The following is a 26,835-nucleotide window of genomic DNA, read 5'->3' on the forward strand; positions in this document are numbered from 1 at the left end:
TTAAGACTCTGGGTTTTGTTGTCAGCAATTTCAGCTCTGTTACTGCAAGAAATAAGGCTTTCTTTCAAAGCACAAGTGGAAACCTTGAGGTCGTTTATGCGGCACTTGAAGTTTGACTCTGAAGCCGAGTGCATCTCCTTCTTTCACCAGTTTGTCTAGCAAAAGTAGGACAAACCAACCAGCTTCCTTATACTTCTCATTCTGACAAAGCTGTAGAAAGACAGCACACGTGTTCACCCGGAGTCTTGCCTTTCACCAATACCTGATCTGATCTACTGGTGGTGATACTTTGCATATTTGTATCGCCACCTCATGCCATGGACTAGCAGTGCCCTCTCTACTGCTGGAAGCAGAGTCATCAATATCTTTAAGACTATCCAGACTTGAGAACCAATTTAGAAAACTCATCCTTACAATTCTGTTTCTGTAGAACCACTCTTGGTACCAAATGTCTTAGGCTGGGTTCTCTAGAGAAGCAAAACCAGTGAAGCGTATAAATACATATAGAGACATTTATATCAAGCAAACAGCTCACGCGATTGTAGAGACTAGAAGTCCATGGATCCAGGTAGGGGCCTCTCCCAATTCATGCAGCTGCAGAAGTTGGTGAGCCCAAGATCAGCAGGTCAGAGAGCGGGGCTCCCACCCACAGGCTGTGAAGGTTGATGAATTCCAAGATGGGCAGGCAAGACTGCAAGGTTGCTCCTGACTCACATAGCTGCAGGGGCTGGCGAACCCAAGATCAGCAGGTCAGAGAGCAGGGCTCTGCTCACAGGCTGTGAAAATCGGCGAGTCCCAAGTTTGGCAGATAAGCTGACAGCTCAAGTCCCAAGAACTGGAGGTAAGATGACATGAGGCAGCTGCAAGATCCAGAGTGAGCAAAAAGCCAGAACGTCTGCTTATATTCTGATGCAGGCCACACCCCCAAGGAAACTCTCTTTCATCTGATTGGCTACTTATAGTATATTCAATCATGGGAGTGATCACGTATAAACACTAAGAATCATGGCCCAGCCAAGCTGACACACAATCTTAACCATCACAGTAAGTTAATTTACAAGACTTTCCTGTCCCCACTGAATTGCATGAGCAGGCACCTCTAAACCTTGCACCTCTGCTTGTTGCAGCTGAAAGTGAAACATTCAGAGACACACTACTTTATCAAGTTAACTCAGTGAAGAGGTCATCCAATAGGCATGCTGTTATCAGTTGTTAACTTTCTCCCCTTCTTTCACCCCTTTTACACTCTCAGGGCTGATTCACTCATTCATTCAAGTATTTTTTGAGGAGTTACCAGGTTCCAGCCACTGAGATAGTTACCGGGAACACAAAGGAAGCCAAAAGTGCTCTCCTCTTTCAAGGACCTTAGGGAAAGACAAAAGAAGTATAATCACATGTATCAACAGTATGGGAAGTGACAAATGGGGAGAGAGGGGAACAGAGGCAGGAGCAATAACCGTGTTTGAAAAGATCAGATGTGGCTTCTCAGAGGTGCTTGAATAAATCTAAAAGGGAAAACGAATTTCATGCAAAAGGGCTCCAAATGACTGTTACGTGTTTAAGCACTGCTTGAGTAATGTGCTCCAGTGGGGAGTGGAAAGAGATAGGGATGTATGGGACGAGGGGCCACATTCAATGGGTCTTGTTCTTGGAGTCTGCACATTATCAAACATGCCATGAAGAACCACATACAGATTTAAGCAAGGGTGCAATGTTAACGTACCTGCTTCTTTAAAAAAAAAAAAAAATTCCTACTGAAGGACATTCAGTGGGAAAACACTGTAATAGATAATATTTATGCAACAAATATGGACCAGCATTTTGCATAGGAGAAAATGGATGTTATAATAATACTGATAACAGTAGTAACAATAAGAATACCAATAATAGTAATGCATTACTAATTATCAAATACTTTGCATGTGCCAGACACTAAACATGTCACATGCACTACCAGTATCCATTCTCCATACAGTAGCCAGAGTGATTTCCATAAGTCAGATCCTACCACAACTCCCTCAAACTCTTCCAGGGACTTCCCATCTCCTTAAGTGTAAGTACCTAAGTCTTTACAAGGAGCTACAAACCTTCCAGACTGTGACCCACTGAGACCTCTCTGATCTCATCTTCAATGCCTCCCTTCACTCTGCTCCAGCCACAGCAGCTTCCTTGGGGTTCCTTGAATGCTCTGGGAGCTGAGGGCCCTCTGCCTGGAATACTCTTTCTTTACATATCCACAGCTCATTCTCACTTCCTTGAAGCCTCTGCTCAAATGTCATCTTTTCAATGAGACCTTCCCTATCCATGCTGCATCAAATAGCTTCCACAGTATTAACATCGTTTGTTGCTGTGTGCTGACAAGACAATTCCAACTCATGGGGACCCCACAGAACAGAGTAGAACTTACCCATAGGATTTCCTAGGTATAATCTTTATTCAAGCAGATCACTAGGTCTTTTCTCCTGTGGAGCCACTGGTGGGTTTGAACTGCTGACCTTCTAGTTAGCAGCTGAGTGCTTAACTCTTGTGCCACCAGGGGTCCTATTCCCTTTACCATGCTTTATATTTCTCCTCATTATTTGTCACATACTGACAAACCATATATTTACTTGTTGGTTTTCTCTCTCCACCAGATCATAAACTTCATGAGGGCAGGCTCTTTGTTCTCTGTTGTATTCCCAGCCCCTAGAACAGTACCTGGCACATCACATGTACTCAATTAATATTTATTGAATGGATAAAGGCTTACAACTGTCATATGAGGTTGGAACTATTATTTTTCCCATTTTACTGATGAGGAAACATTAATTGAAGTACTCAAGTTTCTGTACATGGTAAGAGGCAGAACTAGGCTTTGCTTGGGATAAAAGTGCTCATCTTTACTGAGCTTGTACTATCTATGTGTTTTGGCATGATTCTAACTGCTTTATGTATATTAACATTTAATCCTCGCAACACCCCCTGCTACAAATGAGGAAACTAAATTAGCAAGGGGTTCACAATTTTGCCTGGCATCTTTGCACTTCCTAGTAAATTAGAAACCTGCACTCTTAACCCTTTTGCTATGCTACGTAATTCCAGAACCGATGCTTTAAGGACTACTATATGACTTTGCCTCCTAATTTTTCAGGAGTGAGAAATGAAGTCTAGGGTTACTGTGTCACAGATGGTAGAGTCATCAATCAAGTCAAGGCATGTAGGATGAGTTTGTTTCACTCTTCCCTAACTCCAGACTCCCACATTCAACTGCCTCCTGGTTAAAATCTCCACTTGGACCGTAGGATACAAGTTCCTGTGCAGTAAAGGGGAGCCAGAATAACTGTGGCAGGTTATAGAAGTTACAGCTGCCTCAGACCAAAGTTCAAGTCAGTACAGAGGCTCTGCTCCATGAAGTCCTCAGGGACTCACATGCTGCTCTGCAATCTCTACGAAGTCTCCCTCCAACATAGCTCGCCATCCCAAGTACATTTCAATCATCAGAAAGGGACAAAGGGAAAAAGAAGGAGACATCCCACCCATTCCTTTTAGTGTGATCTGGGATTGTACATATCATTTCTGTTCACATCCCACTGACCAGAACTTAGTGACATGACCATACTTAAAGAGAGTCTGACTAGATTTTCTATTATTATGGAAGAAGAAGATAATGCATATTAAGGATCAATTAGCAAGCAGTCTCTACTACAGCTACTTAACAGGCATCTCAAATTAACATTCTCAAAGCCAAATTTCTGCTTGTTTCTTCAAAACCTGCTCCTCTCCACAGTTACGCACATCTCATCTAATGATAAAAAATATGGGACAAACTCAGGGGATCAGTTTTAGACAAGCTGAGTTGAAGGTGCCTGAGTTATTTAGTGCTGCTATGACAGAAATACCCACAAGTGGATGGCTTTAAAAAAGAAAAATTTATTTTCTCACAGTCTAGGAGGCTAGAAGTCTGAATACAGGGTGCTAGCTCCAGGGGAAGGCTTTCTCTCTCATGTCAGCTCTGGGGGAAGTTCCTTGTCATCAATCTTCCCTTGGTCTAGGAGCTTCTCAGCGCAGGAACCCCAGATCCAAAGGACACACTCCTGGCTCCACCTTTTTGTTCGTATGAGGTCCCTGTCTCTCTGCTCACTTCTTTTATATCTCAAAAGAGATTGACTTTAGACACAATCGAATCTTATAAATTGAGTCCTGCCTCATTAACATCATAAACGTAGGATTTATAATACATAGGAAAATCACATCAGATGACAAAATGGTGGACAATCACACAATACTGGGAATCATGAGCTAGCCAAGCTGACATACTTTTGGGGGTCACAACTCAATCCACTGACATTACCTGTAGAGCATCCAGTACAAATTTCCAATAAAAGGTCAAAGATATGCCTGAAACTTCTAACTGAGGTCTGTGTTCAAGATTCAGATTTGACACCTGCCAAGAAAAAGTGATAGAGGAAAAGTGTATGTGAATGGTACAGCCAAAGATTATGTAATATAGTGGGCAAAAAGAAACAAGGATGGGATCCTGGGGAGAATCACACGCAAAGAGCAGGGAAAAGAAGACGATTCTGCTAAGCAGACCCAAGAAGTGTAGTCTGAGACACGAGAAGACAGGCTGGAGAATGCAGGGTGACGCAAGCAAGGGAGCAGTTTCCGGGAAGCAGTCGTTAGCAGCATGCAGGGCTACAAAGAGGTGAGGTATCATGGAAACTGAAAAGCAACCTTTGGATTTGGCCATTATGCCATTGTTGTTGTTGTTGTCAGGTACTGTTGAGTTGGTTCTGACTCACAGCGACCCTATGTACAACAGAATGAAACACTGCCGGGTCCTGCACCATCCTCACGATAGTTCCTATGCTTGAGCTCATTGTTGCAGCCACTGTGTCAATCCATCTAGTCTGTGGGTCTTTTTTTTTTTTTTGTTGACCGTCTACATTCTTAAGTTCATGATGTCCTTCTACGTCATTAAGGTTGACTCTACTTTGAGGAGGCAGCTCTTTCCCAGCTGTATTTTGAGTACCTTCTAACCTGAGGGGCTCATCTTCCAGCGCTGTATCAGACAATGTTCCACTGCTATTCATAAGGTTTTCACCAGCTAATTTTTCAGAAGTAGACTGCCAGGTCATTCTTCTTAATCTTAGTCTGGAAGCTCAGCTGAAACCTGTCCACCGTGAATGACCCTGCTGGTATTGGAAATACTAGTGGCATAACTTCCAGGTTCACAGCAACACGCAAGCCACCTCAGTACGACAAACTGACAGACACGTGGGGATTATGCCACTAGTGACATTAATACAATAAATGAACATGGTACAATGGGGACATATGCCAGATTTCAGTAGTTGAAGAGGGACTTGGGAGGAAGTGGCAATTGTAGCATAGACTACTTTTCAAAATTAAAAAAAAAAAAAAAAAAAACAGTTGCCAATGAGTTGATTCCAACTTACAGTGACCTCACGTGTGCAGAGTAAACTGCACTCCAAAGAGTTTCCAAGACTGTGTTCTTTTGGAAACAGACTGCGAGGACTTTCTTCCTAGGCACCTCTGGGTGTGTTCGAACCACCAACCTTTTGGTTAGTAGTCAAGCGCTTAACCGTCTGTGCCACTCAGGAACTTCATACTTTTCTAAATAAAAGGGATAAATTCAGTAGAAAGGGGGAATATATGGAAACAAGAGGGAATAACTTAGAGAGTAATGTCTGGAGGAGACAAAAAGAAAAAAATATTAGTCTTAGAATGGAAGACGGATGGTTCATACTTTGAGACAGGAAATGAGGAGCGCAGCTTTAGACAGGTCCGTAGGAATAATGGTAGGAGTGTAATTAAGGGAGCTCATACCTCAAGTGTGCAATGCTAAATAATAACATAAAAACAAACCAAGAAAAAATTTCTTTAGAGTTGATTCCAACTCATGGCAACCCCATGTGTTACAAAGTAGAACTGCTCCATAGGGGTTTTCTTGGCTGTAATCTTTAAGGAAGCAGATTGCCAGGCCTTTCCTCCATAGTGTGGCTATATGGATTTGAACCACCAACACTTAGGTTAGTAGTTGAGCACAAACCATTTGTGCCACCCAGGGACGTAATACCAATAATTCTAATGTTACTACTACTACTACTATTACTACTATAAACACTATGTTTACTGAATACTTACCATGTGCCATACAGAGTTCCTCATGGTGCTAATTTTGCTTCAATAGTTGTTTCTTAAATATTGGAAACTACTCAGATACTGAGTATGTAACATTCTGATGCAACCTAAAAACAGCTTTTACTACCGAGTAATACATGCAACAGAGACTTACACTCCACCATATCTGACCCTTTTCTCTCCCACGCACTGAAATTATTCCTGATCCCAAGGGCCACGATGGGTAATATATAAACTTTTTACATTTTGATTCATCTCTTGTGACTCCCATCCACAAGAAATCCCCATATCAAAACAACCCTGTCGAAAATCACTAACACCTCACTAGCAATTTAGGCAAAGTGTTTCATTTAAAAAAAAAAAAGTTGATTAATATTAGTAGATAAGGACCGGTAGATACTCTCATAATCCCTATAGTGCTATGTTACTTTAAAAGTGTTCAGAGTTTTACTTCGTACACATATGACTTCCTCTTGCATTGTGAGCTTTTGAGGGCAGGGATAGGGAGTTGTGATCTTTTTTGTTTCCCAAGGTCTGGCAGAGGTCTTAGTAAATAGTAGAAGCTGAAAATTTGTATAAAAAATTAATTCATTACACTAAAAAAAAAAAAACTGCTCCTTATACTTTACAGTGAAATGAGAAAATCATCATAAACTACTGGATCTCTTTTTGACTAAAACCCAAAACCAAATCTGTTGTCACTGAGTTGATCCTGACTCATAGCGACCTTACATCAGAGTAGAACTCCTCTACAGGGTTTCCAAGGCTGTAAATCTTCATGGAAGCAGGCTGTCACATCTTTCTCCCTCAGAGTGGCTGGTGGGTTTGAACCACCGACCTTTTGGTTAGTCAGTAGACGAGTGCTTTAACCTCTGTGCCACCAGTGCCCCTCCCCTAAAGAGTACAGCCTGGAAAATCCCATGAGGCCACTGTAAGTCAGAATTGACTGGAGTCACCTAATAACAGTCCTGGAACAATTTAGATTTCTCTCACTTATTTTTACAGCTGGTTAAATCTCTTGTAGTTGTTATAGTTAGAGAAAGTTTATATTATTGTTAGGTGTGTCAAGTTGATTCCAGCTAATAGCGATCCTATAAGGCAGAGCAGAACTGCCCCATAGGGTTTCCCAGGCTGTGGAGAGCAGATCTGCAGGTCTTTTCTCCCCAGAGCTGCTGGGGGGTTCAAACTGCAGAACTTGTGGTTAGCAGCCAAGCACTTAACCATTATGCCCCCAAAGGTCCTTTGTATTAATTAGCCGACTATATAAAAAAACAGCACAGTGGTTAAGAGTTAGGCTGCTAACCAAAGGGTTAGCAGTTGGAATCCACCAGCTGCCCCTTGGAAACTCTATGGGGCAGTTCCACTCTGTCCTACAGGGTCACTATGAGTCAGAATTGACTCTACTGCAAAGAGTTGGGTTTTGGGTTATATACAAAAAAGATGCTTTAAGAATGCCACTTAAAAGAGTACACTGCTATGTATGACTGCTGCTATAAAAAAATCAGAATACTGTATGAATGGGGCCTCTCATACAGTATTTTTATGCAAATAATGCACACATCTCAAATTCTACATTTGTTTGCCAACTTCATCTCCCCCACACCTCCCAGGTATTTTCATAAGCGTGCTATATAAATTTTTATTTTACATTGCTGTAAAAAAATTAGCATGGCATGTTTACAAAAATATTGGGGGGTGGGGGCCCTGTGGGGCAGTTGGCAAACAGACTGTCATAGAAATACAATATATAAACCACCATTTAAAATGAACTCAAGGTGTTCTCTTGTTGTTGCTGTGTGCCATCAAGTCGATTCCAGCTCATGGTGACCCTATATGGCAGAGTAGAACTGCCCCATAGGGTTTCCTAGGCTGTAATCTTTACGGTTACGGAAGCAGATGCCAGGTCTTTTCTCCCCAGAGCTGCTGGTGGATTCAAGTGCTTAACCATCGCGCCCCCAGAAATCCTTTATATTATTCTTGGCTATATATATATATACAAAAGATGCTTTAAGAATGCCAGTTAAAAAATAGACTATGTATGATTGCTGCTATAAAAAAAAAAATCAGAATATTGGATGAACGGGGTCTCTCATACAGAATCTTTAAGGGCTTATCAGCAAAGTTGCAAGCCATAGGACTGAATTGTGATTCCACTACAGCTCTTCTAACAAGTATTGCAAGGTCACAAATAAACCCCTTTAAATAAAATGGTGACCCTGGTATTACATGTGATTTCCAACAAAGACATGGTTATAAATGGGTTCAGTTGTCGTATGAATCAAAATTAGCTTCTACCCAGCAACTGGGGTCAACCAAGAAGCCACTTTTCTTCATCTACAACCTACTGAACATCGACACTGCAGGAAACGAGCTTTCTATCTTTTCATCTGTTGCAAACTAGTGACACATTCTGTGGTTAGCACGAGGACTAAGCAGATGACCTTGTTGCCCTAAACCCTGGCCCGCATTCTCAGGCCATCCCCGCAATGTTTACAAACGCAGCTCGGGAGAAAAAGAGTTGGGGTCAGAGACTTAGTATTGGGAAGCTTCACTTTCTCTTGCCTCGGAACTGGGGACTATCCATGCCGCTTACAGTTGCCCTTTGGAGCCGACTCGTTCCCTAAAAAAGTCAGGGCTTCAAGTCCTGGCACGTTCCCAGGCTGAGTACACCAGAGGCTGTACACTGTCACAGGGACTCGAGACGGTTTCCGGAGCGTATCCTCTTCTCTACCCGGCCGCAAACGGAGTGCTGAAACGGACCGATTCCACCCTAGCCAGTCTCAAGATGGCGGCGGAAACTGATGGGACGCAGTGGAGCAGGCCACCTCCCCTTCCCAACGGCCCCTGCGCCAGAGGAGACGGCAAGCGGTAGGGGGGTGGGTACGGCCAGGAAGGGCGGGGAGCCCTAGCGCGGCCAGGCGGCGCGCGCTGCCTGCCGGGATACTTGGCCCGCCCAGCTAGTCCTCCCAGCTTGCGCCGCAGCCGCGAGATCCGCGTTTCTCCCAAGATGGTGGCGCTAGGCTCGGGGTGACTACGGGAGACGACAGGGCCCTTTCCCCCTCGCCAGGCTCCTGACACCCCTCCCTCCGCTCGCTCGCGCACTCCGCCGCCGCGTAGCCAGCCGCCGGCCCGGGCGCTTGCCACCCGCCCCCGCCGCCAACCTACGTTTCATCTCTGTCGACCCGCGCTCTTAGCCGCGGGCGGCGGCACCTCTCTCGGCACCTCCTCGGGGCCCCGCTCGGAGTCGCTCGCGGCCTAGCTCCGGCCAGGCGGGCTCTGCAGCCGGGTTTGGTCAGGCAGCAGCGGAGCGGCGGCTGGAGACGAGCGCGGGGTCCTCGGCGACCCCTGCGCCGCCTGACCGGCCTCGGTCTCTGGAGAAGGAAGCGCGGGTGCCGCATGAGCCCCGGCGGTGGCGGCAGCGAAGGGGAACGAGGCCGTGGCGGGCCGAGGCGGCGGGCGAGGGCGACCACGACCGCTGCGAGGGCCGCGACCTAGGCGCGGGGGCGACGGCAGGTCAGTGTCTCCAACGAGGGGCCTACTGTAGGGACGGCGGGCGGAGCGGAGCCGCGGCCCCTCATCCCCTTGGCTCCCTTCTCGGGCTGCTTCCGACGAGGTTCAGGCCCTTCCCCCCGGGGCGAGTGTTTGGGGGTGCGTGGTTTGGAGGGGATGGTGCCAGAAGTAGGCCCCTGGTGGCAGCGCCTGCTGCCGCCGTAACTGTCAGTTCTGGCTGAGCGCCGGCGGGAGGGTTTTCTTGCTGGAGGGGAAGGGAGCAGGCCCGGGGCGGGGCGTACAGGGTCGCCGAGTTGGCCCTTCTTGGAACGGAACTGGCCAGGCCAAGGCGCAGGACTGGGAAAGTCTTGATTTTTCTCTCATAGGGGGCCCGTTCTCTATGTTTTCGAGGTTTTTGGTTCTCTTAGTTAAGAGATATTTAGGCATGTGTTTGGTGAGTTGGGGTTTTGGGGTTGGCTTAGTGGGGAGGGCGAGTGGAAGAAGTGATGTGTCAAGCACAGGGGTTGTGTTCACTGACTACCCATGTGTTACTAGTCACCGGGATTCTAAAGGTGAACGTGAGTTAGTAGGGTTGCCAGGGTCTCTGTTAAATGCGGGTCTGCAAGCAGTTAATCAGTTGGCCTTTTTTTTTTTTTCTTTCTTTCTTTCCCTTTCTCAGTTGAGAGAATGCAAAGGAAACTTTCCTCGTCTTGGTGTGGAAGTTTTTGTTGGTAAAGCCAAAAGTGAATGTTCCAAGTGGTTTAGTCCATAAAACAAAAACCAAACCCGTTGCCATCAAGTCGATGCCGACTCATAGCGACTCTATGGGACAGAGTAGAGCTGTCTCATAGCATTTCTGAGGCTGTAATTTTTACGGAATCTGACTGCCACATCTTTTTCCCGCCGAGTGGGTGGTGGGTTCGAACTGCTGACATTTGGGTTAGCAGTTGAGCGCTTAACCACTGTGCCACCAGGGCTCCTTTGGTTTAGTTCATATAGCTTTTAAGAATAAGTTTAATACAGACGCTTTGGTTAAGCTTAGAATCCTAGAAAGATAATTTCAGTCTCTGAATTTTTTAAAACTTATAGGTGTGCTAAAATAGAAACAGTACAGAATCTGTTTGTAATTATGTATATTAATTGGCTCAACTCAAAACTCGCCCTCGAGTTGATGCCAACTCATACCAAAAAACCAAACCCGCTTGCCGTCTAGTCTATTCGGACTCATAGCGACTTTATAGGACTGAGTAGAACCGTGCCATATGGTTTCCAAAGAGTGGTGGACTCGAACTGCCGACCTTTTGGTTAACACCTCTTGTAGCTCTTAACCACTGTGCCACAACTAATAAAAACCAAACAACCAAACCCATTGCCTTCGAGGGATTCCTACTCATTAGCATATGGTGTTTACGATCCAAAGTTATTCTCAGAATATGGATATGACCCATAGTTTTGGATCATTCCACTTCCTGCTATATTGAGAGAACCAGCAGATTGGGGGGAGGGGGGAGTAGGTGGGGCTTGAAATAGAAATAACCTAAAGTTTAAGAAATAGAGCTATTAAAATGTTTAAGACACTGTAGGTACCCAATAAATGTTGTTGAGTGGACTGGACAAGTGGGATGAGAACTGTTTTCCTCACACCTCTGACTTAAATTATTTTTTAAGTCATGAAAAAGTTTAGAATTTAGGAGAAATAAAAATAAAGTTTTGTCATAGTATGTATAATGGAAATAGCTTTGGAATTAAAGATTAGTTCGAATCCACCAGCCTTTCCTTGGAAATCCTATGGGGCAGTTATTTTCTGTCCTGTAGGGTTGCTATGAGCTGGAATTGACTCGATGGCAGTGGGTTTCGTTTTGGTTTTAAGTCTAAGCTGCTTATCATATTTTTAATGAAATAAATGCAGTATTAGTGATGCTGCTGACAGGGCCTAAGGGTGACAAAAAACTTTTAAAAACACTAATAAGCATTACTGAAAAACAAAAAGAAGAAATAATGACTTTACAAAATTAAAATGCAAACTATGGTAGTCTTATTGTGTCATTATTAACTGTCAGTATGTTAAGTAGTATGTACACTATCGTCTGGACCTTGCCTCTTTCCCGAAGAGTTTACCTTTATATACAGAGAAAATACAGTGTTTTGATTCCCTTTAGTGGTTTTGTTAGCTGCTTTTATTTTCTCTTCTAAATTCTAAACTTTTTTTTTCATAGCTAAAAAAATAATTTCTCAAGTAGGGTTACTTACTAGTCAGGTGTGAGGAAAACAGTTTTCATCCCACTTGTTCAGTGCACTCAGCAAGATTTATTGGCTACCTACAGTGTCTTTGATATATAACACTTTAATAGTTGTGTTTCTTAAACTTTAGTTCGTTTGAGTCCCCCCGCACCCTCAGCTATCTTCCCCTACAAAAAATGTCTGCTTCTCTCAATATTGCACGCAGTGGAATGATCCAGAACTATGAGTCATATCTAAATTTTTCAACCCAAGCACTTGAAATGATGTTTTAAAATGTCTTTTTCTTAAATCATTACTGCTTATGTTGTCCAATTATGTTGCACGCTTTTGTTTAGACTTGTCATAAACATTGCATTAAACATATATGCAGCTGTTAAATCATTTTTCCGTTTTTTTATGAATCACTTTCAGAAGTGATTTTTCAGGTAAAAAACTTGAGTAAGGTCTTAGATACTGTTTTCATTATGGTTCAGGACAACAGTTTCGATAGTCATCGTCGTCCCCCCCCCCCCCCGTGTAAAGATAAAATATAAATCACAGATGTTATGGTATTTATAGTGGGAATAACTTTGGAATTAGGCCCTGCTTTTTATTTTGGCCTTACCCTAGCTATCTGACCATTGGCAAGTTAATTAATTTTGGTAAGCCCCAGTTTTGTCATTTGTAAAATGGGATGGTGACTACCTCAGGGTTATCTTGAGGACTAAAGTAAATGAAATGCCTAACAAATAGGCCCTCAGTATTATCTTTAGAAGCCATTTTACTAATTTTTTTTTTTCTTCCCTGAATGGTCTCAGAGCACCTCGTATATAGTGGATTCTACTAGCATAATATCCTTCATGTTGGTGGTTTTCCTTCTCAGTAGACGTGAACTCACTCTTTAAGGGCAAGGACTCCTAGTGTTTACCAGAGTGTGTGTTAGAGTATGGCGCAGTGGTTAAGAGATTGGCTGCTAAACAAAAGGTCGGCAGTTCGAATCCACCGGAAACCCTTTGGGGCAGTTCTACTCTGTCCGATAGGGTTACTATGAGTCAGGATCAACTCGAAGGCAATGGGTTTTTTAAAAAATTTTTTAAAGTTCAACGAACATTTATTAGGTACCTAATGTATACTGTGAGCCTCAGCTAGGTGCATAGCTAGGTGCAGGGTCTAAAGAGACAATAAAAGATGTCTCTATCTTTTGGAAGTTTGTAGTTGAGTGCCTTTCTCCACATAACACCATTTTTATGAAACTGTCACATATTGAAGCCTCATTCCCCATGTCCTTCCAGTCTTAGGGCAGTTCTGTGGACTCAGCATCACCCACCTCTTAAAGTGCTACTGTTGTTTTACCCTTTTATATGATCCTCTGTCATGTCTCAGTTCCAGCTGTTTGTGTGTGTGTATGAAATAAATAATTTTAAAATAAGTTTACATTGTTGGTTGCTTATAAATACTTCGATATTTTTCTGGAATGATTGTCTATCATCTGGGTATAGATACATAGATGTCTTAAACCTAAGTAGGATTATCTATAAGGTCAACTACTCCGGTCCCCTCATTTTACACATAAGGAAGGTGAAAGGCAGAAGCTTTGGAATCTTTTTGTTAGAGCCACACAGGTGGCAGAGCCAGAACCAGCACTCAAGTCTCTGGACTCCAGTTCAGGGCTCTTTGCCTGCATTGGAACATGTTCTGTCCAACTGTTGAGAGAAGTAGTTACACATGCTTTGTCATTACCCGCTCTTCTTTTTGAAGATGTGTGGATGTTTTCTACACCCTTTATAGAAGACAACAAGATGCCGCTAACGAGCTTTTTATGACCAGAGACAAGGAAAGCGGCTTTCTAATAAAGAATGAAGTGAAATTACATTGAATATAAATAGATGGTAATTAGTGTTAATTGTCTAGAAACTTATATCCTAATACACGCATACCCACTGCCTTGAGTCCATTTCGACTCATAGTCACCCTGCAGGACAGAGTAGAACTGCCCCATAGGGCTTCCAAAGCTGTGATTTTTACAGAAGCAGATTGCTACGTCTTTCTCCCAAGGAGTGGCTAGTGGGTTCAAACTGCCAACCTTTCCGTTAGCAGCCGAACACTTTAAGCACTGTGCCACCAGGTCTCCATATCCTAATGATAGCTCACTTATTTTAGACAAAATTGAGGACCCAAAACAGTTTTTACGCTGTATGTTTTCTCATTATGAGATAATGTTTGAAAATACTTAAAGGTGTTATATAAGTTCTCTTTTTAATGAAATGACTTGTTAATAAATGTACAATGAATATCTTTACCAGATTTCATTTTATTTAATTTCAGAAATGACACCTCTAGTGCTTTGCTCTAACATATCTTTAACAAGTAGATATCATAATGGATAGTAAGTTGAAAAGAAGGTTATTAAGTAGTAGGCCTGAGAGTGAAATAAAGTTTGTTGGTTTCTCTTCTTTTTGAGTATTGCTGTTTGTACATGAGGTATAGCTGAAACTCATTACTGTTTGATTTTAAGCTTTGAGATTGTAAACTGTCTAAAATTATACATAAAATTTTGAGTGCTTTGGAGTCTCAACAGGTTCAGTGAACAAAGGCCACCAGGAACCACTGATGTGGAGGAAGGAGCACATTTTTTCTCTAGTTTCCTAGGTAGTCATGACAGGTCACTTAGCTTTTCTAAACCTTTGTTCCAGTTCTGTCAAATGAAGGTGATATTTGGCTTTGTCTACTTCAGAGGATTATACTTTTAAAACGTGATTGTTTTTGGAAAAGTGTGTTTATACTGTATAAAGTATTCTTATAACTAAGTTAGTGACTTGCCCATGAACACCAGTTAGTGGTAGACAGGTGATTAGAATCTTGGTATATTTTATTTCTTTTCTCTATTAATATTTTAAATTTTCTTGCAGGCATTATTTTGGGAAGTGTTTATTATATGAATTTATTTTAAATTTGGTAACTAAATTTGAAATAAACGATAGAGCTTACTAGTTAGTGGTGCATTATTCAGTATTATTGATCCAGAGTCAAATCCATCCTGTAATTTGCTCTACTTGTCTTGTGTTATTTTGATAAATGGCAGCTGAATCATAAGGTTGGCCTAAAAGGAAAAGAGGTTTAGGGGGACGTAGAACCTTAATGGATAAGATTATTCCTGAAGTTCAACTCTAGGAAATCTGATCAGGACTCCCCTGTAAGAGATCACATGTGGACCATAGAAGAGAATCCTTTGTAAAACTATTAAAGTCAGTACTTGTGCTATAAATAAGTGTGTGGAGGATAGTGTAGGAGCCCTGATTATACAAGTAGGATAAAATCGTCCTTAAATGAAACTGGTAGTGGGCCAGCATGGACTCTAATGCTCTGACCCTTACCAGCTCAGTGTGTTCCAGAAGTTGTTCTTTCTGTATCCATTGAGATCAGTTGGGATTAGCAGATCCCTTTAAGTTACAGAAACAAAATGTGAATTTACTTATCACTGTGGCATTACAGACTTGTACCCCTTTTCTGTTCTTAATATATGCCCATTGTATATACTTTTCAGCAGTTCAGAGTGTTACTTTTCACAATTGAGACAATAGGTACTATACACAAATTAAATAGGTAGAGTGAATGAAGGTGCTGCTGTGCTCCTTCCATTCATGTCCTTTGTATTTAATGACTGCTGTCACATTTTATCAAGAAGGAGTGACTTAACCAATTTCAAGCTTTTAAAAGACTTCTGTCTTAGCAACCTTCTTGACTGTGAGAAGGTTGTCTTAGAATTGCCCTTGTGGACTGTAGCCACCATCTTAACTCGTTTATTTTATATTCTTTGTGATGCAGATAAGTCCTAATATTTTCCCCTCAAACATGTAGGAAAGTATGCAGAATAATGTAACATTGCATATACCATCCAGCATGGACAAACGTCACATTTTTTGTCATTGACTTTCCCTTTTTATTGCCTTTAAAATGGATATTTTTTATTTTTTCCTCAGATACCTTTAAAACTGAAGATAGCACTGCAGGAATTTTTTCTTCACACTGCCAACAAATACATTTTCTCTCTTTTATCAGATATAAAACATAATGCTGTTTTTGGAAGGGAAAGGATAAAATGCCCAACTGTTTTCTACATACAGCTACTGGGTCATAGGGAGATAAATATTTCCAGTTTATTAATCATCGTAGTACTTTTTTCTTAGGAGTTTTATTTATCGTGCATGTGCACGTCAATATTGATAACCTTACAAAAAACAAAAACCCAACCAGCTGCTGTCAAGCCGATTCTGACTCATGGTGACCCCATATGTACAGAGTAGAACTGTGCTCCATAGAGTTTTCATGTCTGTGACCTTTTGGGAGTAGTTTGCGAGGCCTTTCTTCTGAGATGTCTCTGGGTGGGATCGAACTGCCAGCCTTTCAGTTAGTAACCAAGCACTTAACCATTTGTGCCACCCAGGATAAATAAGGATATTAAATATTTACTCTTGCCAGATATTTTAAGTTTTTCTTTTGTGAATTAAAAATATAAATATAAGTCATTTGAGCATATATTGTATCTGACATGTATACTAATTGATAAACCCTATTTCATATAAAAATGAATTGAGTAACCTTTTCCTCTTCTGGTTTTCTGAAATGAGCTGAGAGTGTGTCATATTCCATATTGGTGATAGAACATACACTGTTTAAGATAATCCAAATGCAGATTACCTAACACATGAAAAGTTTCACTTAAGCTGCTTCATTCACATTCAAGTTTTTAGAAACTTTGCTACCTCTGTAATATGTTTAAAGGTTGGACAAGAGAAAAATAGGAAATTAAGTAGATACAAGTTTAAAATATGGTCACACTTGGATTCTTAGATATTGTACCAAAAGCATGAGAAACAAAAGAAAAATAGATAAATTGGACTTCATCAAAATGAAAATTTCTGTATCAAAGGACTTTGTCAAGAAATGAAGAGACAGCCTACAGAAGGGAAGAAAATATTTGGGAACCATATATCTGATAAGGGTCTATTATCCAGAATATATAAAGAACTATAATGCAACAACAACAACAACAACAAAAAAATGTGGGCAAGGGATTTGAATAGACATTTCTCCAAAGAAAATTCACAAATAGCCAATAAGCACATGAAAAGATGCTCAACATCATTAGTCCTTAGGGAAATACCAATCAAAAGCACAGTGAAATAACCTCACACCCACTAGGATGTCTTTTACCAGAAAAAGTGAAACTAACAAGTGTTGGTGAGGGTAAAAGAAATTGGAACGCTCATGCATTGCTATTGGAAGTGTAAAATGGTATACTCACTATGAAAACAGTTTGATATTTCCTTAAAAAATTAACCATAGAATTACCATACAGCAATTCTCTTCCTAGGCATATACCTAAAACACTAGAAAGTAGTGACTCTGATTATTCACAAGAGTCAAATGGTCAAAACAACTCAAGAGTGCATCACCAGATGAATGGATAAACAAAACATGGTATACATACAATAGAATATTATTCAGCCATAAAGAGAAATGAAGTTCTGATATGTATTACAACATGGACGGCTGTGAAAACATTATGCTGAGTAAAATAAAAACAAAAGGACAAACGTATGACCCCATGTGATGGTTAAGATTGTGTCCAACTTGGCTGGACCACTATTCTCAGTGGTTTGGCAGTTATGATGTAGTCTGGCAGTTATGTAATGATGTAATCACCTCCATGATGAGCTCTGCTGTGAGCAGCCAATCAGTTGAAAGGGAGTTTCCTTGAGGGTGGGCCTGCATCCAATATATATGGACTTTCTGGTAAAGCTTGCTTGCTTTTGATCGCTCTGGATCCTGCCTCCACCTCATCATCATCTGACCTCCAGTTCTTGGGACTTGAGCTAGCAGCTTACCTGCCAATCTTGGGTTTGTCAGCCTGTACCACTATGTGAGACAGGAGAAGCCTCCAACCTGACGCCTGACCCATGGACTTGGGACTTGCCAGCCTCTACAACTGCGTAAGCCATAACTCTCTCTCTCTCTCTCCCTCTGTGTGTGTGTATACACTTCACTGGTTTTACTTCTTTAGAGAACCGAGCATAAGATATACCACTTAATATGAAATGTCTAGATTAGGTGAATACATAAAAGACCAGAGTTTATTAGTGGTTACCAGGGTCTGAGGCAAAGAAGGAAAGGGAGTTATTGCTAAAGGGGTAATGAGTTTGTTTGGGGTGATGTAAAACTTTTGAAGATGGATAATGGTAATGGTACCACAACATGGGAAACATAATTTCACTGAATTGTACACTTAAAAAGGGTTAAAATGTAAACCTATATATATACTGTTTTTTATTGTACTTTAGATGACAGCTTACGGAACACACTAGCTTCTCATTAAACAATTAGTACACATACTGTTTTGTGACATGGGTTGCCAACTCCACAACATGTTAATGCTTTCCCCTTCTTGACCTTGGGTTCCCTATTACCAGCTTTCCTTAAAATTGGAAACTTTCTGTTACATCTATTTTACCACAATAAATTTTAAAAATAAGGGTCTTTTTTTTTTTTTTTTAATATTGTGTTTTTGGTGAAAGTTTACACAAAACAAGGTTCCCATTTAACAATTATTACACAAATTGTTCACTGACATTGATGACATAAAATATCACACTTTATGTATAAAGTCGGGTGACATTCTGCTTGATGGAACAGAAGTGCTCCCTAAAAGTTGGCTGTAGTGTTGAAATAAGAACAGTTTAACATGTGTTAGAAGAACTGAGCTTATTTTAGACTTCTGCATGTAAAGCTAGTTTTCTGTATTTCAAGTTCTGTTATATATTATTGAGCACAGTACTGTATTTCGAAGTATCTTCAAAGTGAAAAAAGTAAGGTATTGCAGTCTTACTAGGAGCCTTGGCGCAGTGGTTAAGTGCTTGGCTACTAACCGAAAGGTTAGCAGTTTGAACCTACCAGCTGCTCCGTGGGATAAAGATGTGGCAGTGGTATATACATTTGCCTGTTTTATGTAAGTGGAATAACAGTATTTATCTTTATATGACTGACTTCGACTCAGCATAATGTTGTAAATATTCATCAAAGTTGTCACGGTATCATGATTTTTATGATTGAGTAATATTCCACTATATGTGGTCTACGTTTTGTTTATCCATTCATCTGTCGATGAATACTTAGGTTGTTTCCATCTTTTGGTTATTGTGAACAGTGCTGCAATGAACACTGGTGTACAAGTTTCTGTTTGAGTTCCTGCTTTCAAGTCTTTTGGGTATATAGGAAAAGAATTGCTGGTTCATATGATAATTCTATGTTTAACTTTTTGAGAAACTGCCATACTGTTTTCCACAGCAACTATATCATTATACATTCCCACTAGCAACACATGAGTATTCCAGTCTCTCCACATCCTCACCAACATGTTTTTATCATTTTTTTGATCACAGCCATTCTTGTGGGGATGAAGTTGTATCTCAGTGTGGTTTTGATTTGCATCTCCCTAACTGCCTTGGGGAAACCGTGGTGGTGTAGTGGTTAAGAGCTACGGCTGCTAACCAAAAGGTTGGCAATTTGAATCCACCAGGTGCTCCTTGGAAACCTTTTGGGGCAGTTCTCTGTCCTATAGGGTTGCTATGAGTCGGAATTAACTTGATGGCAACGGGTTTGGCTTTTTTTTTTTTAAGGGCCCTGGTGGCGCAGTGGCTAAGAGTTTGGCTGCTAAGAGTAGGAATTCCAGAACACTTAATTGTGCTCATGAGGAGCCTGTACATAGATCAAGAGGCAGTGGTTGAGACAGAACAAAGGGATAGCGAGTGGTTTAAAGTCAGGAAAGGTGTGTGTCAGGGTTGTATCCTTTCACCATACTTATTCAATCTGTATGCTGAGCAAATAGTCCAAGAAGCTGGGCTATATGAAGAAGAACAGAGCATCAGGATTGGAGGAAGACTGATTAACAACCTGTGTTATGCAGATGACACCCTTGTTTGCTGAAAATAAAGAGAACCTGAGACACTTACTGATGAAATCAGATCAAAGTCTACAGCCTTACAGTATGGATTACACTTCAACATAAACAAAAATCCTCACAACTAAACCAATAAGCAATATCATGATAAATGGAGAAAAGATTGAAGTTGTCAAGGATTTCATTTTATTTGAATCCACCATCAACACCCATGGAAGCAGCCATCAAGAAATCAAAAGACGCATTGCACTGGGCAAATCTGCAAAAGACCTCTTTAAAGTATTCAGAAGCAGAGATGTCACTTGAAGGTCTAAGGTGCACCTGACCCAAGCCGTGGTGTTTTCATTCACCTCATATGCATGAGAAAGCTGGACAATGAATAAGGAAGCTGAAGAAGAATCGATACCTTTGAGTTGTGGTGTTGACAAAGTATTGAATATACCATGGGCTGCCAAAGGAACGAACGAGTCACTTGGAAGAAGTATAGCCAGAATGCTCCTTAGAAGCTAGGATGGCGAGACTACGACTCAGATACTTTGGACATGTTATCAGGAGGGATCAGTCCCTGGAGAAGGTCATCGTGCTTGATAAAGTGGTGGGTCAGCAAAAAAGAGGAAGACCCTCGACGAAATGGACTGACACAGTGGCTGCAACAGTGGGCTCAGGCATAACAACGATCATGAGAATGGCACAGGACTGGGCAGTTTATTTGTTCTGTTGTACATCGGGTCACTATGAGGAGGATCTGCCTTGATGCCACCTAAGAACAATAACAACAACACTATAGTATTTTTTTTATGTAATATTCTTATTGTGATATATTTTGTTCTTTTATAAGGCCGGAGGTTGCACTAAATGATATCCAAGGTCTTTTTTAGCTTGGATATATATGCTGGTGTCTCATTTTTTCTTTTTAAAAAATATATATCTAATTATAAAATGCTTAAAACATACAGAAAATAGTACAGCAAATATCCATTTACCCACCACTCACAAAGTGTAAGTTATTCAGGTTTTGATAATTGTGGGGGAGAAAAGTAGTTATTTTCATATTCTCTTGTGGCCACTCCACCCTCCAAGTCCTATTAACCTCTCTTCTTACCTATGGTAACAACTATCCTGAGATTCCTGGGTATATAGTATCTATCCTTGCTTTATATCCTGGGTGGTGCAAATGGTTGACTGAAAGATTGTAGGTTGAAATCTACCCAGAGATGCCTCAGAAGAAAGGCCTGGCAGTCTACTTCTGTAACATCAGCTGTTAAAACCCAATGGAGCACAGTTCCACTCTCACATATTTGGGTTCACTGTGAGTCAGAGTCTACTGGATGGCAAGTGGTTATTATTATACATGTGTACATGTATCTATAAATGATAGAGCCCTGGTGGTACAGTGGTTAAGAGCTTGGCTGCTAACCCAGAGATCATCAGTGTGAATCCACCACCCACTCCTTGGAAACCCTGTGGGGTAGTTCTACTCTGTCCTGTAGGGGCACTATGGGTTAGAATCGACACAACAGTATCGGGTTTGGTTTGTTTCTACCCATAACTGATATATGGTGTCAGTTTTTCTGTTTGATGTTTTAAAGAAATAGTATTACATTGTACATGCTTTTCACCAACTTTTTTCTTGTTTTCCTCAATATAAAGTTTTTGAGATTTATATGTTGATGTATGTAGATCTAGTTTTATTCATTTTAACTGCTGTTTGGTACTGTATTGCATGCATATGTAAAATGTATTTATCCCACTATTGAGGATATTTTGAGTTGTTTCCTTAATGCTGCAGTGATCATTTTTAAACATGTTTCTTTATGCAGGTGTTACCTTTGGGAAGATCCATAGAAGCGGAATTGTTGGGGAACTTTAGTATCTATTGCTAAATTGTTCTCCAAAATAGTTATGTCCATGTATACTTTATCAGTAGTATAAGAGCATTTCTGTTTCCAACGTCCTTGCCCATACTTGGCAATTGTTGTATTTTAAAATGTCCATGAATCTGATAGTTGAGAAATGATGTCTCATTTTAATTTGCATTTCCTTGATTACTAATTCTGAGTGGTGGGCGAATGTGGATTTTATTATTTGAACATTTTAAATTCTTTATAAACTAAAAAAAGTTTTAGAAATAGTATAAGACACTGTTATACCTTTGATGCAATCTCATTCAACCTTCTTTCTTTATAGTCCAGCTGAGGAAAATTATCAGCATAAGAAAGAACTATAAAATCTTGCATATTACCCATTGTGGTTTGTTCTTTGTGGTATAGAATCTCAGTTTTTGATGTCAAAATCATCTTTTCCTTTATGATTTGTACTTTTAGGTTTGTTTAAGAAATCCCTTTATTATATATTACCTGCTAATAGTTGAGGATTTTGTTGTTGTGGCTGTTTTTTGTTTGTTTCATTGCATCTAGGTCCATCTGGAGTGAGTTAGTAATCAAAAATTTTTCTCATTTGAAAAGCTTAGTTGTTTCAGCATTTTAAGTATTGAATTTGTTCACCATAATATTTTTTTAAATTGTCTGTTGTATCATAGACTAAGTTTGCACATATCTTTGGGTTTGATTGTATGCTCTCTTTTCTTTTTCATTAATCTAGTTGTCTTTTTTTGTTATAATACTAGTCCTACATTGTTTTATTTATAGTAGCTGTTAAGGGTTGAATTGTACTTCGCGAGAATATGTGTTGTAAATCCTAACCTCTTTACTTGTGGTTATAATCTCATTTGGGAGTATGAGTTTTCTCTATCATGTTAATGAGGCAGTATTAGTGTAGAGTGTGTCTTAAATCAATTTCTTTTGAGATATAAATGAATAGATTAAGTAAGCAAGCAGAGAATGGGGGAAGATAGATGCCATGCCACATGAAGATCATCAAGGAACTGAGGAACAGAAGATGAAAAGAGACAAGGTCGTTCCCCCAGAGTTAACAGAGAAAGCCTTCCCCTAGAGCCCGTGCCTTGAATTCAGATTTATAGCCTCCTAATCTGTCAGAAAGAAACTTTGTTTGTTAAAGCCACTCACTTGTGGTATTTCTGTTATAGCAGCACTAGATAAATAATGCAGAATTTGGTACCGTAGAGTGGAGTGCTGCTCTACGAAATACCTAAAATGTCAGAGTGATTCTCGGAATTGGGTAATGGGTGGAGGCTGGAAGAGTTTTAAGGTGCCTAATTGTAAAAGCCTGGATTGCCTTAAAGAAACTGTTGGTAGAATTATGGATGTCAAAGACAATTCTGTTGAAGGCTCAGAAGGAAGTGAGGACACCCATAAAGTAAGTCTCTTTCGTCTTAAAGAGTACATATGGTGCCGTCAACAGAATTTTGCTAGACATGTGGATGTTTAATGTATTTCTGGTAGGCTTTAAAAGGAAACACTGAACTTGGATTGTACCGTGGTGGAAGGGCACAGCTTTTTATGGAGTGGCAGAGAACTTGTCTGAATCATGTTCAGATGTTTGGTGGAAGGTAGAACTTCTTAGTGATGAACTTGGATATCTGGCTGAGATTTCTAAGAAAGGTATTAAAGGGGCTGTGTGGTTTCTCCTTGCTATTTATAGTAAAATGCAAGAGGAAAGAGATTGACTTAAAAATGAACTCTACAAAATGAAAACAGAACTTAATAAAGATTTGGAAAATTCTGTTGTACAAACTAAGGACATGTGTCCTAGAATGTTCACCAAGGACCTGTTAACACAATCTTTTGTTAAAGAGATTAAGCCTGTGACTGATGGATCTAACCAACTACCACTGCAGAAAACCCATCAGCTTAGACTCAAAGGGACAGAAACAGGACAAAAGGAATGGAAGCTGTCTGCCCCTTGGAATTCTACCAGGAAACGGGCCAAAGGAATTATAACTGCTGTCTTCCAGGAAAAGAAAAAGACCGTCCCTGGAGTAGTTCGAAGATGAGCAGAACTGTTGGAAGGATTACGGGAAGCAGGGCTGCCTAGCTTTCAAAGTGTGAAGCCACAGGCTGTTAGCTTTCAAAGGGTGGAGCCATTCCCCCCTGGGTTTCAAAGAGTGGAGCTACGGCCTCCTAGGTTTCAGTCAGATTTCCACCAATGGGGCTCTGGAGTGTGGGGCTGCCATTTAGGTGAGCCAGGAAGATGAGGCCACTGCCCAAAGCTGAGGAGGTGGGGCTGCCATGCCCAAGAGTCAGGAGAATAGGGCTGCCCATAGCCGATGGAGTGGAGCTGCCATTCCAGTGAGCCTGTAAGGTGGGGCTGAAGCCCAGAACTGAGGGGCCTCCACCCAGGATTCAGAGAGCATGGCCATCCCCAGAGTCTGGAGGGCAGGGCCATTGCCCAGATGGTCCCAGACAACCGAGGATTATCTTTAAGCCTTGAGAGCTAGTGTAATTTGTTCTGGGTTTTGGACTTGCTTGGTGCCTTTATCCCTTCTTTCCCTCCAGTTCCTTCCATTTGTAGTAGAAATGTGTACCTTGTGCCTTTTCCACCATTGTATCTGGGAAGCAGATAGCTTGTATTCTAGATTTCACAGGTACACAGTTGAAGAGGAATTTCACCCCGGGATGGAATACGTCTAAAGTCTCACCTATGTTTGATTTTTACATGATTCAGAAATGAGGTTTTGGACTTGGAGTTGATTTAAGACTTTCGGGAATGATGTGATGGGGGTGAATGTGTTTTGCATGTGGAAAAGATGACTTTTGAGGGGTAGAATGTTGCGGGTTGAATTGTGTCCCCCCAAAATATGTGTTGTAAATCCAAACCTATATATCTGTGATTATAATTCCATTTGGGAATGGTTTTCTTTGTTATATTAATCAGACAGTGTTAGTGTAGGGTGTGTCTTAAGTCAGTCTCTTTTGAGATATAAAAGAGCAGATTAAGCAAACACGCAAGCCGAGATCAGGGAAGAGAGATGCCATGCCATGTGAAGAATATCAGGGAACTGAGGAACAGAAGATGAAAAGAGACAAGGATCTTCCCCTAGAGACAGCAGAGAGAACAGAGCCTTCCCCTTGAGCTAGTGCCCTGAATTCAGCCTACTAGCTTCCTAATTTGAGTGAAAATAAATTTGTTTTTTAAAGCCACCTACTTGTAGTATTTCTTTTAAAAGTAGCACAAGATAACTGAGACAGTAGTTTTATTTAAAGCATTGAAGTCTGGGAGTCCAACCGTCAATTGGTGTGTAGAATTATTTTTGAGAATGATCAAATGCAGATATACTGAGAAGAAAAAAAGTGAATTCCAAAGCAATTAAAAAAAATTGTCAAATTTGCTAAGTGTAGAAAAAATGCCTGGACAGAAAATACCAAACAAATACATGTTATATAAGTACAGACACATGTAGCATATTTCCCATTTTAGAGTTTAAAAAAAAAAATCATGTCATATTCTACAACTTCTTTTGTTGTTGTTTGAATAAGAACTTTAAAGAGATATAATTCACATACCATAGTATTTACTCTTTTTAGTTTATAAATCAGTGGCTTTTTTTGTATATTCACCGAGTACTGCAGCCATCACCACTATCTAATTTTAGATTATTTTCATAATCCGTCCAAAAACCGCTGTACCCATTAGCAGTCATTTCCCATTTTCCGCTCCCACAGTCCCTGGTAGCCACTAATCTACTTTCTGTCTCTATGGATTTGCCTATTCTGGACATTTCATATAAATGGAATCATGCAGTATGTGTTATGTATCTGGCTTTTTTCACTTATTATAAAATACTTTCAGAGTTCACCCATGTTGTGGCATGTATCAGTGTTTCATTCCTTTTTATGACAAAATAAATTACCTTGTATGTATTGTACTACATTTTGTATATTCGTTTATCTTTTAATATATTTTTGGGTTTTCACTATTTGACTCTTACGACTAATGCTGCTATGAACATTCATATACAAGTTTTTGTATGGATATGTATTTTCAGTTCTCTTGGTATATACTGGTCCCTGGGTGGCAGAAACAGTTTATGCTTTGCTGCTAACCTAAAGGTTGGCACTTGCAACCTCCCCGGCAGTGCCACAAAAGAAAGGCCTGGCAGTCTGCTTCAGTAAACATTACAGCCAAGAAAACCCTATGGAGTAGTTCTACTCTGTAATACATAGAATCACCTTGAGTTGAGTCAACTCAATGACATCAAGTTTTGTTTTGTAAAATTGCTGCATCATAGGTTAACTCTAACTTTAACATTATGAGGAACTGCCAAAATCCTTTCCAAAGAGTCTGTACCATTTTACAATCCCACAATATACGAGAGTTCCAGTTGCTTCACATCTTTTTCAACAATTGTTATTTTATGTCATTTTTATTTTACCCATCCTAAAGGCGATCCTGTGAGGTAGTATCTCCTCGTTTTGATTTTCATTTCCCTCGTGACTAATGATGTTGAACATTTTGGTATGCTTATTAGTATTTGTATGTCGTCTTTGGAGAAATGTGTATTCAAATCCTTTGCCTATTATTATTTTTTTTTTTTTACTCTGAACAAGACTTCCAGAGTATGACTTTCATTTATTTATTTTTTAATTGTAGTTTAGATGAAGGTTTACAGAGCAAACAAGTTTCTCATTAAACAATGCACATATTGTTCTGCGACATTGGTTGCCAACCCCATGACATGTCAACACTCTCCCCTTCTCGACCTTGGGTTCCCCATTACCAGCTTTCCTGTTTACTCCTGCCTTCTTGTCCTTGCTCCTGGGCTGGTATGCCCATTTAGTCTTGTTTTGGTTTATGGGCCTGTCTGATCTTTGACTGAATGGTGAACTTCAGCAGTGACTTCAGTATTGAGTTAAAACGGTGTCCGAAGGCCATACTCTGGAGGTTTCTCCAGTCTGTCAGACCAGTAAGTCTGGTCTTTTTTGTGAGTTAGAATTTTGTTCTACATTTTTCTCCAGCTCTGTCTGGGACCCTCTATTATGATCCCTCTCAGAGCAGTTTGGTAGTGGTAGGTGGGCACCATCTAGTTGTGCTGGACTCAGTCTGGTGGAGGCTGTGGTAGTTGTGGTCCATTAGTCCTTTGGACTAATCTTCCCCTTGTGTCTTTG

At 40.7% G+C, this 26,835-nt stretch overlaps 1 protein-coding gene across 4 annotated transcripts in view; it reads left to right on the plus strand.

The window, feature by feature from the left end:
• The first annotated feature begins 9,076 nt into the window (after positions 1-9,076).
• The window catches only part of UBE3A (ubiquitin protein ligase E3A), a 134,912-nt gene continuing 117,153 nt past the window's right edge, over positions 9,077-26,835 (plus strand). For all 4 annotated transcript variants that reach the window (XM_004372624.3, XM_023727849.1, XM_023727845.1 and 1 more), the window contains exon 1: positions 9,077-9,657. The gene's annotated coding sequence lies outside the window, so the exon portion shown is untranslated. The remainder of the gene's footprint in view (positions 9,658-26,835) is intronic.

The sequence above is a fragment of the Trichechus manatus genome, unplaced genomic scaffold (assembly GCF_000243295.1).
Source record: "Trichechus manatus latirostris isolate Lorelei unplaced genomic scaffold, TriManLat1.0 scaffold00019, whole genome shotgun sequence".
NCBI classification, from domain to species: Eukaryota; Metazoa; Chordata; class Mammalia; order Sirenia; family Trichechidae; genus Trichechus; species Trichechus manatus.